This window comes from Silene latifolia, chromosome 11 (assembly GCF_048544455.1).
Source record: "Silene latifolia isolate original U9 population chromosome 11, ASM4854445v1, whole genome shotgun sequence".
Lineage (NCBI taxonomy): Eukaryota > Viridiplantae > Streptophyta > Magnoliopsida > Caryophyllales > Caryophyllaceae > Silene > Silene latifolia.
The window spans coordinates 196,620,270-196,633,186 of NC_133536.1; the positions used below are offsets into that span (position 1 = coordinate 196,620,270).

The 12,917-nt window shown below is 35.9% G+C and overlaps 1 long non-coding RNA gene and 1 pseudogene across 2 annotated transcripts; both read left to right on the forward strand.

Annotated features, from left to right (window-relative positions):
• The first annotated feature begins 1,488 nt into the window (after positions 1–1,488).
• On the forward strand, positions 1,489–4,293 carry LOC141615280 (uncharacterized). Of its 2 annotated transcripts, none has more exons than XR_012529773.1 (3): positions 1,489–2,018; positions 2,695–2,820; positions 4,008–4,293. It is a non-coding gene; the product is annotated as an uncharacterized LOC141615280 (long non-coding RNA). The 2 variants fall into 2 exon arrangements; XR_012529774.1 differs by having other exon boundaries at positions 1,489–2,004.
• Positions 4,294–8,610: 4,317 nt separating this feature from the next.
• Positions 8,611–8,709, forward strand: LOC141616049 (small nucleolar RNA R71; annotated as a pseudogene).
• The last annotated feature ends 4,208 nt before the right edge of the window (positions 8,710–12,917 follow it).

A 12,917-nucleotide genomic window follows, 5' to 3' on the forward strand; every position in this document is an offset into this window, starting at 1 on the left:
TTGTAAAAGTAGTCGAAGTCTTGCTCATTTTCATGATAAATATCTTGCATAGATCATTGTGCATTGTTTTCTTCATTGTTGTAGTCCGAGTCAAAGTGGTGACAAGGATCCAAAAAGCCTTGGTCTAAGGTTATAGCATTTCCAATCTAAGGATTGACTAATCCTTCAAATTTGTCGTCCCGTAGACCACAAAATTCACTAGCTTATTCCCCAATGATGTCATGAGTTTACAAGAGCAAATCTCCTTTCTTGTTGTCATGGCCAATGAGGCCTTCTTCATTACTTGTTATGATGGCTGAGCTATTCAAGTTCTCATTGTTGAAAATTCCTTACTCTCCGAATAGAGCAACTTGAAGGTCATACACTTTGTTTTTCCATATGGGTGGTGTTTCTTTACCCGTAGCTTGATCTTTGCATAGAGATTCTAACTTCTCAATCACTTTCTCGGCTACAGTGATCGACCATGAAGCATGGCTCATGTAGTCGGGGAGCTCTCATTATTTTGTCAAGATTGAAAGTAATTGTCTCGTCCCCTACTTTAAGTGTGAGCTCTCTATATTTCACATCGAGTACCGCTCCCGCGGTATGCAAGAAAGGTCTTCCTAAAATGATAGGAATGTTGGAATCCTCCTCCATGTCTACAATGACAAAGTCTACCGGGATGAAGAATTTGTCAATTCTCACGGGCACATTCTCCCATACCCCTAGAGGTATCTTTGTTGATCGATCCACCATAGGAGTAGGCGCCTCTTGACTTTCCACTTTTTCTTGTTCTACCACCATAGCCTTTGAGGCTTGAAGAGCTTGTTGCCTCTTTGAAAGATTTGATTTTGTGGGTGCCTTGTTTCCAACTTTAGTCCTTGCCATTGTTCTTCTCCTTTTAAGATTGTATCAACAAACCAAAGTTTTTCTTAGATGCTCCTAGAATCCCCAAGCTTCAATGAATCCCTAATCGATTTAGGATTTTCGAAATTGCCTTGTAACCCTATAAAATCGATTCAATTTTTGAGGATTTTGGTGTTTTGATGGCTTCTTGTTGATGAAGGAGTAATTTGATTATGTTTTGAGGAAGTTTGGATTTGATTTGGGTGAATTTGGTTGAGGAAATTATGTTTTATGGATGAGGGTTTTGAATGTGTGTTTGTGTTTTGAAAGAATGAAATGAATTGGGGAAGAGGGGTTTTAAATCCCGTGTTATGGTCTTTCAGCAGCAAGAGACGAGCACTACAAGAAAAATCATTTTGGGTGACGAAAAGGTTTTGTATGTGCAACAAATTATTTATTCGTCGCACAATAATGCTAATATGGGCGACAAACAAATTTTCGTCGCACAATAACATACTTTGTGCAACAAACGCCAATTTTGTTGCCCAAATATCTTATTGGGCGACGAAATTATTTAATTTGTTGCCTTTGCTCGAAAAAAAAAGGCGCAATTACCTCCCTCCTAAAATTTCCGCTTAAAACAAAAAAAAAAATCTCGCCTCATATATACTCCCTCCTATTCTTCTTTTTCTTCCCCTTTGGATGGGGCACAATATTTAAGGAAGTGAATAAAATATGAATTGTGAATTGGGTGGGGTTTGGTGATAGGAGAGAGGAATGAATAAAATAAGGAATTGTGAGTTGGGTGGGGTTTGGTGATAGGAGAGAGAAATGAATAATTATGAATTAAATAAGAAATTGTGAGTTGGGTGGGGTTTGGTGATAGGAGAGAGGAATGAATAAAATAAGATTAAAAGTTTCCAAAAAAGGAAAGGGGAAGAAAACCTGAATAATCCGTTTTAGGAAATAGGGAAGAAAATAGAGAATAGGAGGGAGTATCTTACAGTACAGTTCATTTAATCCCCAGGATCTTCACTACAACCCTAATTTCTCTTCTATGGCAACAAAATACTCTCAACCAAACATCTCGCCTCTGTTGAAATAGTCTCCCGTCTACGGTCGCGCTCCGTTTACTGTCGCCATCATGAGATTAAAGCATCTTTGACTATCTATAACCAGGTTTGTTTTCAAAGGTATAATTTAATTTGAGTGATTTGATTTGTTTTATTTCAACAATGAATTTTAGGGTTTTTGGTTCAAATTAAAGATCCAATTTCATTATGGTGGGTACTTGAATTCAGTGAAAATTTGTAGAATGTGATTGATATAATTTGGCATGTTGTTGAGAATACGACCTAAATTAGGGTTTTTAGGTCAAATTTGTGCCTTTCTATTTTCAATCAATTTTATTTTGTTTCACAGTTTAATTTCAATCTAATGTTTACTAAATTATGGAATTTATATTCTATATGAGTTATTAGGGGTAATTTGTAATATTTTTAATCAAACCCAAAAAAAAGCTTGTCATCATTCTTTAGATTAAAACTCGATCAATTGGTTAATTCACAGCTTTTCCTTAATTTTTTTTTTTGATATCGGATTATAGTATGTGAGTTTGGAATTCTGGATGAGGCAGAAGCTTTGCGTTTGCCTTGTGCTTTAAACCATTACTTTGTATGTGGCGACTGGCGAGTTTTTAGTTTTAACTGTTGGTGTTTGGGTTTTCCCATAAACTAATTGTATTTTGTATAAGAGATTGAATTTCCTTATGTTGCAACTCTTGCAAGTGATGTGGGTTATCTTAGCTCGTTCAGTGATTGAGTCGTAGTACTCATGCCTGTACTATGGTTAACCAAGCTGTGTTTTCAGGTAGAACAACTTGGTGGAGAGAATGTGACTCTCTTTAAGCAACTGACGGAGGCAACACATCAGCTCAAAGACGGGTTCACTAACAACAAAGTGCTTAAGTCAGGTGTCGAAGCTTTGAGAGCTAAGGTACACCCCTAGTTTAAATACATTGTAAATTAAGTGGCGTAAAAAGAAAATATCAGATATAGAGGTTCAGCGTTCAGTAGTACATATAGTTCAAAAGTCTTAACATAATTTTTGAACTTCCGAGAACTTAAATTTGGTAAAATATGATGTATATTTGATTCAATGTTTGAAATATGGATGCTATTTGTGAACTGTGATGACCAGAGTGTAGTCTGAAGACATGGTAATTGGCTGAAGACATGGTTACTCGAGGATCATTATCATGTAGTCTGAACCATCTAATTCAGACTCAACTCAACTCAGATAATGAATACTCATAAATTGGTTGTGTTGTCAAAAATGGACTATATAGTTCATATTGGATGACTAGAGTGTTAAAAGCAGGTGTAGAATGTGTATATAGTATGAAGAAACCAACTAACATAGATGATGTTGATTGTGGCGGTGGATGATTGAAAGTACATTCATTCTACTCCTATTTGGTTTCTTTCTGTTTTCAAATTTGATGGTTGATTTCTCAAGGGGTATCCATAACATGATAAGTTCTATAGCATTAGTATTTCGTAATAAAGAGCTTCCGACTTAAATAACAAACATTTGTAAAAATAGTTTAGATTAACTCTATTCTTTTGTTTTTGATTCCGTTGGAAAAGAAAAAGACTCACTTATCTTGTTAATGCTCTTTTTATTATGCGTAATAGTCATTCGATACATTCGACACAATTGTTTTTCACAATTTTTATCATCAATAGGTCTTGGTATAGACGGGTGGAGCGAACAGACGGGTAAAGACCTCTAATAAAATGGGTAGGGGGGACAAGGTGGGGCATCCTCCATGTGCTTCCCACTTTATGACAAATGGATATTTTGTGAGGGAAAATGGTATCCGTCTATACGTATAGACGGATTGTATCCGTCTATAATGAGAATTTGTGTTTTATCATTGGGAACTTCTTATATTCATGTTGTTAACATAAATTTAAGGTTGCATCTATTCGACGTCCTTTCGTGCAATTTTATCAATGTTGTGTTTACATACGCTAGCTAAATTGTAAGACACCGAAATAAAAACCTATTCCAATGTGAAGTTTGTACCATGTGCTGTAAATTTATGTATTTTTCTAGTTTTTAGTAGGTTTACAAATGAAGACTCATATATTTTTCTTCTTTCTGTTGTGTGGTTGTAGGGAACTTTACACGCTCTTTGTGAGGATTTGAATATCCCCTTCAGCTTGCTATGCTCAAGTAAGAAATTTGCCCGATGGAATGGAAGATCTTTTATGGTGACATTTTTTTGTTGTTGAAGTCTAGTTCATCCATGTTGAAGTTAGTAGTTATAACCATAGGCTTCACTTGTGGTACATTATATCTCTTTTTGGTCCATTGGATGGATAAGAATTATGTATGGCTACTAATGATACGATGTATGAAAATGATCCATTTTACCGAAATGAATGGCTAAAGTTTGAAGTACTGAATTGCATATTAAATTTCTAATTTTTGCGGAAAAAAAAATATTGCTGCAAAACTCAAGGCATAGGCAACGAACAAATTGGCGCGTAAAACTCTATTTTAGACAACGATATGTATATATTGTCGCACTAAAAGTTCGATATGGGCAACGAAAGTCAACTTAAGGCAACGAACATATTGACGCCTAAAAGTCTATTTTGGGCGACGATATGGTAGTTGTTGCACTAAAAGTCCAATATGGGCGACGAAATAATTTGACGCCCAAAACTCAACTTAGGGCAACTAAATACCATTTGTTGCACAAGGAATGAAAGGGCAACGAAAATTCATTTTGTTGCACAAAATAGAAAGGGCGTCGAGGTTTGGGCGACGACACCGCGACGAAGTTATTTTCGTTGCACAAATGCATGGGCGACGAAATTGGCACTTTGTGCAACGAAATGTTTTGTCGCCCAAAGTGTTTTTTCTTGTAGTGGAGCGAATTCCTCAGGAGACGCTCGGATCATAAGACAGACAGCTTGAAGTTTCTAACCTGTGCTGAGACGCGCAGATTCTGCCGAAGACGAGCGTCTTTCAGCTGGAGACGAGCATCTTTCCCTAGGGACGCGCTCGGATTTTAAGACAGTGTGAAACTTTAAATTTTGAAGTAGCCAGGACGCGCAGATTTTTCCTGAGACGAGCGTCTTCTGGCCTGAGACGAGCGTCTTCTCCTATACCCATGGGTTCACTTCCACCCGTGGGGATCTTTATATCCCATGTTATTTCTTCTTCATTCCTTTGTTCATCATGGTGGGTGCACTACGAAGGCTCGGATAGCGTAGGCAATTGCTATCCCCACACTAGTCCAAACACTACACATCAAGAAACATTAAAATACCTCCCTTACTTTCTCTCTTTATGAAAGTCTTGATCAAAACATAAAAGTATAAATCCAAAATTGACAAAAATGCAATAGAAAAAGTAAAATGCAAGTTAAGGGGTTAGAATATTTACAAGTGGTGGTTTAGGGAGGATTCCACCAAACTCTCATTCTTTGATGAGATGTCAAGGGGGCATAGCCAAGGTGTTGTTTATGTTGCTCAACACCTTGTAGAATTAGTCAAAGGCTTGTTCATTTTTATTAAAAAGGTCTTCAATAGAGCTTTGCACATTGTGTTCTTCATTGTGGTGACTTGAATCAATATGATCACCAAAGCCTTGGTCTAGGATCATAGCATTACCAATATAAGGATTGACCAATCCTTCAAATTCATCATCCCATAAACCACAAATTTCATCTACTTGCTCCCCAATATTATCATGAGTTGACAAGAGCAACTCCTCTTTCTTGTTGTTATGGTCAATGAGGCCTTCTTCATTACTCGTCATGATTGGTGATGAGCCATTCAACTCTCATTCTTGTTGAAATTTCCTTGCCCTCCGGATAGAGCATCTTGAGGATTATCCACTTTCTTCTTCCATATGGGTGGTGAGTCTTTACCCATAACTTGGTCTTTGCATGGAGATGCCAACTTCTTCCTATCACTTTGTCGGCTATAATGATCAATCTTGAAACATGGCTCATGTAGTCGGGGAGCTCTCATTGTCTTGTCAAGGTTGAAAGTAATTGTCTCATCCCCCACTTCAAGTGTAAGTTCTCCGTGTTTCACATCAATTACCGCTCCCGCGGTGTGCGAGAAAGGTCTTCCTAAAATGATATGAATGTTATAATCTTCCTCCATATCTACAATGACAAAGTCTACCGAGATGAAGAATTTTCCAATTCTCACGGGCACATCCTCCCATACCCCTAAAGGTATCTTTGTTGATCGATCAACCATTTTAAGAGTAATATTAGTGAATTTGACCTCTCCCATTCCTAGCCTCTTGCATACCGCGTATGGCATGACACTTATGTGGGAAATATCGGTATACTTCATCAAGAATTCGGATTATAACGAAATTATAATTATTAAATTGCTAGTCATAAATGAAATTGCATAAACAAAAAGAATAGAGATTTAGAATTAACATTTGGTCCTAGCAATTTGGCCTAAGAACAATATCGAAATCGATATTCTCCTAATCGTAGCACCCAAAATGCTATGAGAAATGCCTCTTTTTTTGCTAGAATAGATCCCCAATTTCTTGTGAATTTAGGGTTTTTTTGATGTGAGAATTAGGTCAAAAATTAGGTTGGAAAAACTGATTCCCCTCTTCCCCTTTAAACCGTGTAAAAGGGAGTGAATTAGGGTAGAATTTTTTTCTTTCCTTTTTCTTTTTATTTGACCGAGTAACCAAAAACAAATAAGGATAAAATCCTCTTATTTTTAGTTGTTATCTTAATGTATAAAAAGTGTGTATATTTTATAAATTGTCAATTATGTCGACATGTATTAATAAGTCCACACACAACAGCTTACAGTTGATTTATTAATACCGGTCTGTCAACATTTATTATGTCAATATCGTATAATATATACATTAACTATAAATATCGCATATTTATAATTTTCTTATTAAATACAACTGTTTATGCTTAATTACGAATTAACATCTTAATTCGTTTAAGTTAACATTATATACATTAATTAAATATAACAGTTTATATTCAATTTTACGAATTAACAATTAATTCGTCTCAGCTTATTTAATTGTATTAAATAATCGTCTCATCATCACATTGACTAACTGTTTAGTCAAATACATGGACTAACCTTTTAGTCATACAAGGCATCAATGTGATTACATTTTCATATAATCACATCTCTCAAACACATCCTTTAGGTGTGACTTTTAGGAACCAGTTGATCACCGCCATCAGTATGATAATAACGTCAAACTTCTAGCAAGCCAACCGTTATTAAGTAAACGTTAATCAACTTTTAAACTACTAAGTATACCCTTGTGAACCTATAAGAGATTTATAAATGTTATCACACTAATTGTAGAGGGCACTAGCTCCAACAACTTACACTTGCTCCAAGGTCACATAATGCTTTGTTGATTGAAGTGTCGCCAATGGTACATGGAATAGAAAAACTTCCTGGGTCTTTGAGCTTTGGAGGGGAACTCCCTTGAAGAATAGCACTACTCACTTTGGTAAAGGCAATAATCTCCAACTTTCGGATGGATTTCTTCTTGGTAAGAATATCCTTCATATACTTTGCATAAGCCGGAACATGATTGATCAATTCCATGAATGTGATTGAGACTTCTAAGTTCTTTACATTTTCCATGAACTTTCCAAGTTGCTCATCAAACTTAGGCTTAGCTTGACGACTTGGGAATGGAAGTCTAATCACAATAGGCTCTCTTTTTCCTTAGCCTTCTCTTCATTCTTCTTCTTTAAAAGTTCATTGGGGGTAAGATCTACCTCCTTAGAGTTCTCCACAACTCTTTACTTGTCACTAGCATCCACTATATCTTCATCAATCGGCCTCTTCGGCCCCTCATGTCTTGTACCACTTCCCAAATGGATGGCACTAACTGTCTCATGTCTTGAGGGTACCTTGAGGAGGTAATTGCCCTTTTGTCTTTGAGAGCTAGAAGATGTTAATTGAGTCATTTGGGTCTCAAACATTTTGGTGTAGGCAAGTACATTATTGATGGTGATTTCCTTAGCTTGGCTATATATATTTTTGCATTTGGGTGAAGAATTCTTGTTGGTTCTTTTGTATTTGGATGACCGCTTTTTGAACATTAAAGCCTTGGTCATTGGATTGGTTGTAGGAAGGTTGATTTTGATATCCTTGACTTTGGTTGAAAAAGGGTCTTTGAGCTTGATTTCTCATTGGAGGTGGGGTGTATGTTGGTTGGGGGTTTTGGAAATTTTGGCTCTTGTATGAAAGATCTGGATGAAATTTGTTACTCATTATAGTAGTTGGGATAAGGGGTGTCACTCTTGTATGCTTGGAAAGCATTCACTTGTTCATTTGTTCCCCTACATTCATTTTGCTCATGTCCCAAAGTTCCACAACTTTCACACACTCCACTTGAAATTGAGGATGAAGCCACCATAGCATTGACATGTTGCTTGGGTGATTTGGAAGCTTCATCAAGCTTAGCCATGGCCTTCTCAAACTTTAAATTGACGGTGTCGTTATGAGCACTTAGTTGAGCACCCAATTGTGTGATGGAATCTATCTCATGCTTTCCTCCTCTAGTGGCCTTTTGAGGCCTACTATATTGGGATCTATGAACCATCATCTCTTCGATTTGGCCCATGTTTGATTGTCATAAACTTCGGTAAACATCCCATTGGATGCCATATTGAGCACATTACGTGAGTCTTTGTATAAGTTGTTCCAAAATTGTTGAACAAGGAACCACTCACTAAGCCCATGGTGTGGAAAAGAACGACAAGTTTCCTTAAATCTCTCCCATGCTTCATATAATGATTCCTCATCCCTTTGCTTGAACCCGGTTATTTGGGCTCTCAACATATTAGTCTTCTCCGGAGGATAGAATTTCTTTTAGAAGGAAAGTGCTAGCTTTTCGATGAATCAAACCAAGGGTAGCCTTGTCTAGGCTCTTCAACCATTGCTTTGCGGTACCGATCAAAGAAAAGGTAAACAATACCCATCGGATTTGGTCTTGAGTAACTCCGGTTTAAGAAATTGCATCACAATACTCGCAAAAAGTCTCCATATGTTAATGAGGATCTTCACTAGGCATCCCTCCAAATTGACTTCTCTCAACTAATTGTATGAATGCGGATTTGGCAATGAAATTACCGGTTAAATGTGGTGGTGTTAGAGTACCGTTTGGTAGGTTCTCCTCGGTTGGTATGGAATGAGATGAAAATTTAGGCATTGTGGGTTGGTTTTGATTTGGCTTATCCTCTTCTTCTCTTGAAAAAGGGTTGATAAACTCAATGTTATTTGGTTGAATGTCCACAATCTCTCCAATACCTACAACTCTTGAAGTACCTCTAGCAACTCTTCTATTGTTGGTTAAGGTTCTTTCAATCTCAAAATCAATAGGTAAGAAATTACCTTGTGATCTCCTAGTCATGCAAAATATCAAACAACTAGAAAACAATTAGAACAGCCTTGAGGAGATTAACTTCCCCAAGGTAAAGAAAGACACAACTAAAAACAATTAACGAAAATCAAATCAATTAAACACCGTCCCCGGCAACGGCACCATTTTTGGTTCAGTATTTATCGTGTGTATTATGCCGTTGTCACTACCAATGAAAACTATATTTATAACTTCACAAAATACTCTTAGTAAAGAGGTAAGTAAAGGTCGGATCCCAAGGGACGGGTATCGATTTAAGATTTCAATTGCAAGTATCTATGTCTTAGGGTGTCACAAATTGGGTTGAGATGAGATGTAATCTAAACTAATCAACAAGACGAATGTAAATTAATGAAAACAAGGTAAAGAAATTAAAGGGATTTGTAAACAATTGATTAAAAGCACTAGGGTGTCATGAGTTCATAGGGGATTTATGGAAAAAGATCATACAAACATGTTCTCAATTAGAAGCAAGTAGTTATTGTTGTGATGGGATCGAGTTAGTGTATATCTTACAATCGCTAGGAAGATTTAGGTCCCGGAGCCGAGTCGATCAAGACTGTACAACACCTACAAGTTGACTTAGTCTCTTCCTATTCAACTCTATGCATAAATCTAACAAGGCTCGTGTTGGTTTATGTCTTACAAGCCTCATTGAAAAGATAAGAGATGGATAAATATGCAAGATTTCATAGTCTAGCATTTCATTAAACATAACATGTGCATATGTTGAAATCACAACAAGCAAGCAATTTAATTATGAAAACATATTAAATTAACATTAGATCAATCCCCTAGTTAAAGGAATATTCACTCATGATCAAGTTTAGCATGCTAATAAGGTTGCCAATCATACTAACAAAGCAAAACATGATGAATAAATGATGTGATTAACAATAATTAAACAAGGGTAAAAGAGATTATACCTACTTGAGATGATCCAAATAATAAAGCAAAGAATAATAGAAGTAAACTTGATGATTGATGGAAGGTTGTCAATCCTCTAATAATACCCAAATAATCTTCTAATTACCCAACTAAAACTAAGAACAATTGAGAAATTAAGGAAAGATTAGGATGTGATTAATATTAAAATGTGTGGTACAACTTTGATTAAGATTAAATTAAGAGAGTGATTATGATAAGATGATAATTATGTTAGAAAATATTAATCTCATTAATTTAAATATTCATATATGTTCAAATTTATTTAGTCATAAAATAAATTCTAGATCTTATGCATGCAAACATAAATAAGATAAGAGAAAAAATCATCAATCTTACTATATGATTTCGGATTAATGGGCACCAACAAATTCACCTATTTATTAGTTCTTGAGCTTTCCTTAAAATAGATGAACAAAAGGTCCAAATTAGAACCTCTCCCAAATGTGAATACCCAAGGAAATCTCTTAATAACTAATATTATTTGTACTAGAAATAATATAAGTCTTACTATAAAATTGACACAAAATAAATTGTATTTTCTCTTGAATATTTCGGTCAAGAGAGGAGCTTTTGTGAGGTTTTTATTTCTCTAAAAATGTTTCATAAGACATAGTGAGAATATATTTCTTACACTAGAGAAATTAGAATTGTAGAGAATGAATATGGAGGAATCCATATTGGTGCCTCTTCATCAAAACCGGTGGGGGTGTCTATTGGGGAGCCAATGCATGGATTCAACTTTCTTCCCAAGAAGTGTAGGCTTGCATGGCTACATATAGGTAGGTTATCATTGTGTTTTTCTCTTATTAAAATAATCAACACAATTTATCCACTAATACCCTCTAATTTTCAGAACATATATAAAATGGGTGGTCCATTTTATTTTGTCATTTGTCAATTGTAACATATGTGACATGTTACTTGACATATGGAATTTTAATGTATTTTTAACATATTAAAAATCAACATACTCATAAAATATGTCATATACAAAATCGACTAGTAATTCGTAATTACTTTTACCAAAACGGTTTATCAAATTATAAATTACAACGTCTTGTATTTATAATAAATTATTCATTCAATTTCAATTTCAATTGTTTCGTAAACAATAATTTCATCCAAGTAATCAAACAATTCGATTACTTAGACCGTATCTAATTTAATCGAATTACAATAAGACACGTTAACTTTACACACAAAATCATCCGTCAATTTTAAACAATTTAATTAACTCGTATCGGCATACGATTAATTAAATCAATTAAGAGTATTTCCCTATAGGTATGACTTAAGGGGATCAACTGATCACCACCGTCGCACGACAGTAATGTCAAACTCTAGTCAGCCAATCATTACCGATATGTGTGGACCAGTTGACTGTAAAATATTACATCCCACATGTATTTTTGAAATGAGATTTAAACATGTGATCATTATGATCAACAATTGTGATCGCATTATTGTCAGAGGACATATTCCAACAATCTCCCACTTGTCCTCGACAAGTGTGCGTCACCAATTCCCTTGTCCTATTACTTTCTCCCACTCAATGCAAGGTGTCTTTCAGGTCGTACTTGCAAGTGATCATATCGAGAGTGGTTTCCTCGATCCGGAGAATAACTGATTGACCGGAGTTATCTACCATAGATACCTTCCGAGCGTGGCCACGCATTTCCAGTTCATTACTCCTCGAGTGGCCCTGAGATATTGTTTTAACCCTGACAAGGGGGTGGACAATTTCAATCGCACTTATTCCCTTCGATTAGCCACAGCCATTATAACCCAAAATATGCCCATTTGACACCATTTACGAAGGTCGTAGTAACATAAATCAAAGTTAATCTGAAACTGTGCCACCTTAGGCGAACAGTCTTTAGTCAAAAGAATCAACTCATTAGAATACTATAGTAGCTCTCGCCACGACCAGGCTATATAAGTTTGCCAGAACTCTATAAGCGGTCATTAGCCCGACAAAGTGTTCCTAACAGTCTGCCTATGTGATCGACTAGTCATCTCACATGACTCTATGGCACTTGAACTTGCCATCAATCGCATCACACTCTAGTCACTTCTAGACGTCACCTCATACAAGTGACTATGGGCAAATACTATGTTAATCCTGGTTCACTTTAACGGGGTTCAATATTGTCTCTACAACCTGTTTGGATGTAACAAAGTATAACAGGAGTTTTGGATTTAAAAACTCGAACGACAAATGTGATTATCACATATGAATAGTCAATACCTGATTACTATTTCATATTCTTATAATCTTATTTGATCTTGTATGTAGTTATTCATATCAATTCAATTGAAATGACATGACTCATCATGTTAAGCCTATGAAAAGGCTTTGGTTAGTAGATTTTATCAACTTCTTATACCTTACTCAACCTTACTACATACTCGTTTTCCTTTGTAATGTAAACATTTGTATTACAAAACTTTCTGAGTACGTGTCTAGATTCAATCTAGACAAAAGCTCTCTAGTCATAGAACAGCTCCCACTGTTTTAACAGTGTGCGGGACCCATCCCTCTCGCACATCTCATGATTGCAAGTGTACTCAATTTTCCTTGTAAGCATCTCTTATTGTTCTTTATTGCCTAGAACGATTCTAGCAAGTCTATCTCTTGAATAACATAGCCATAATGGTTTCTTAACCATATT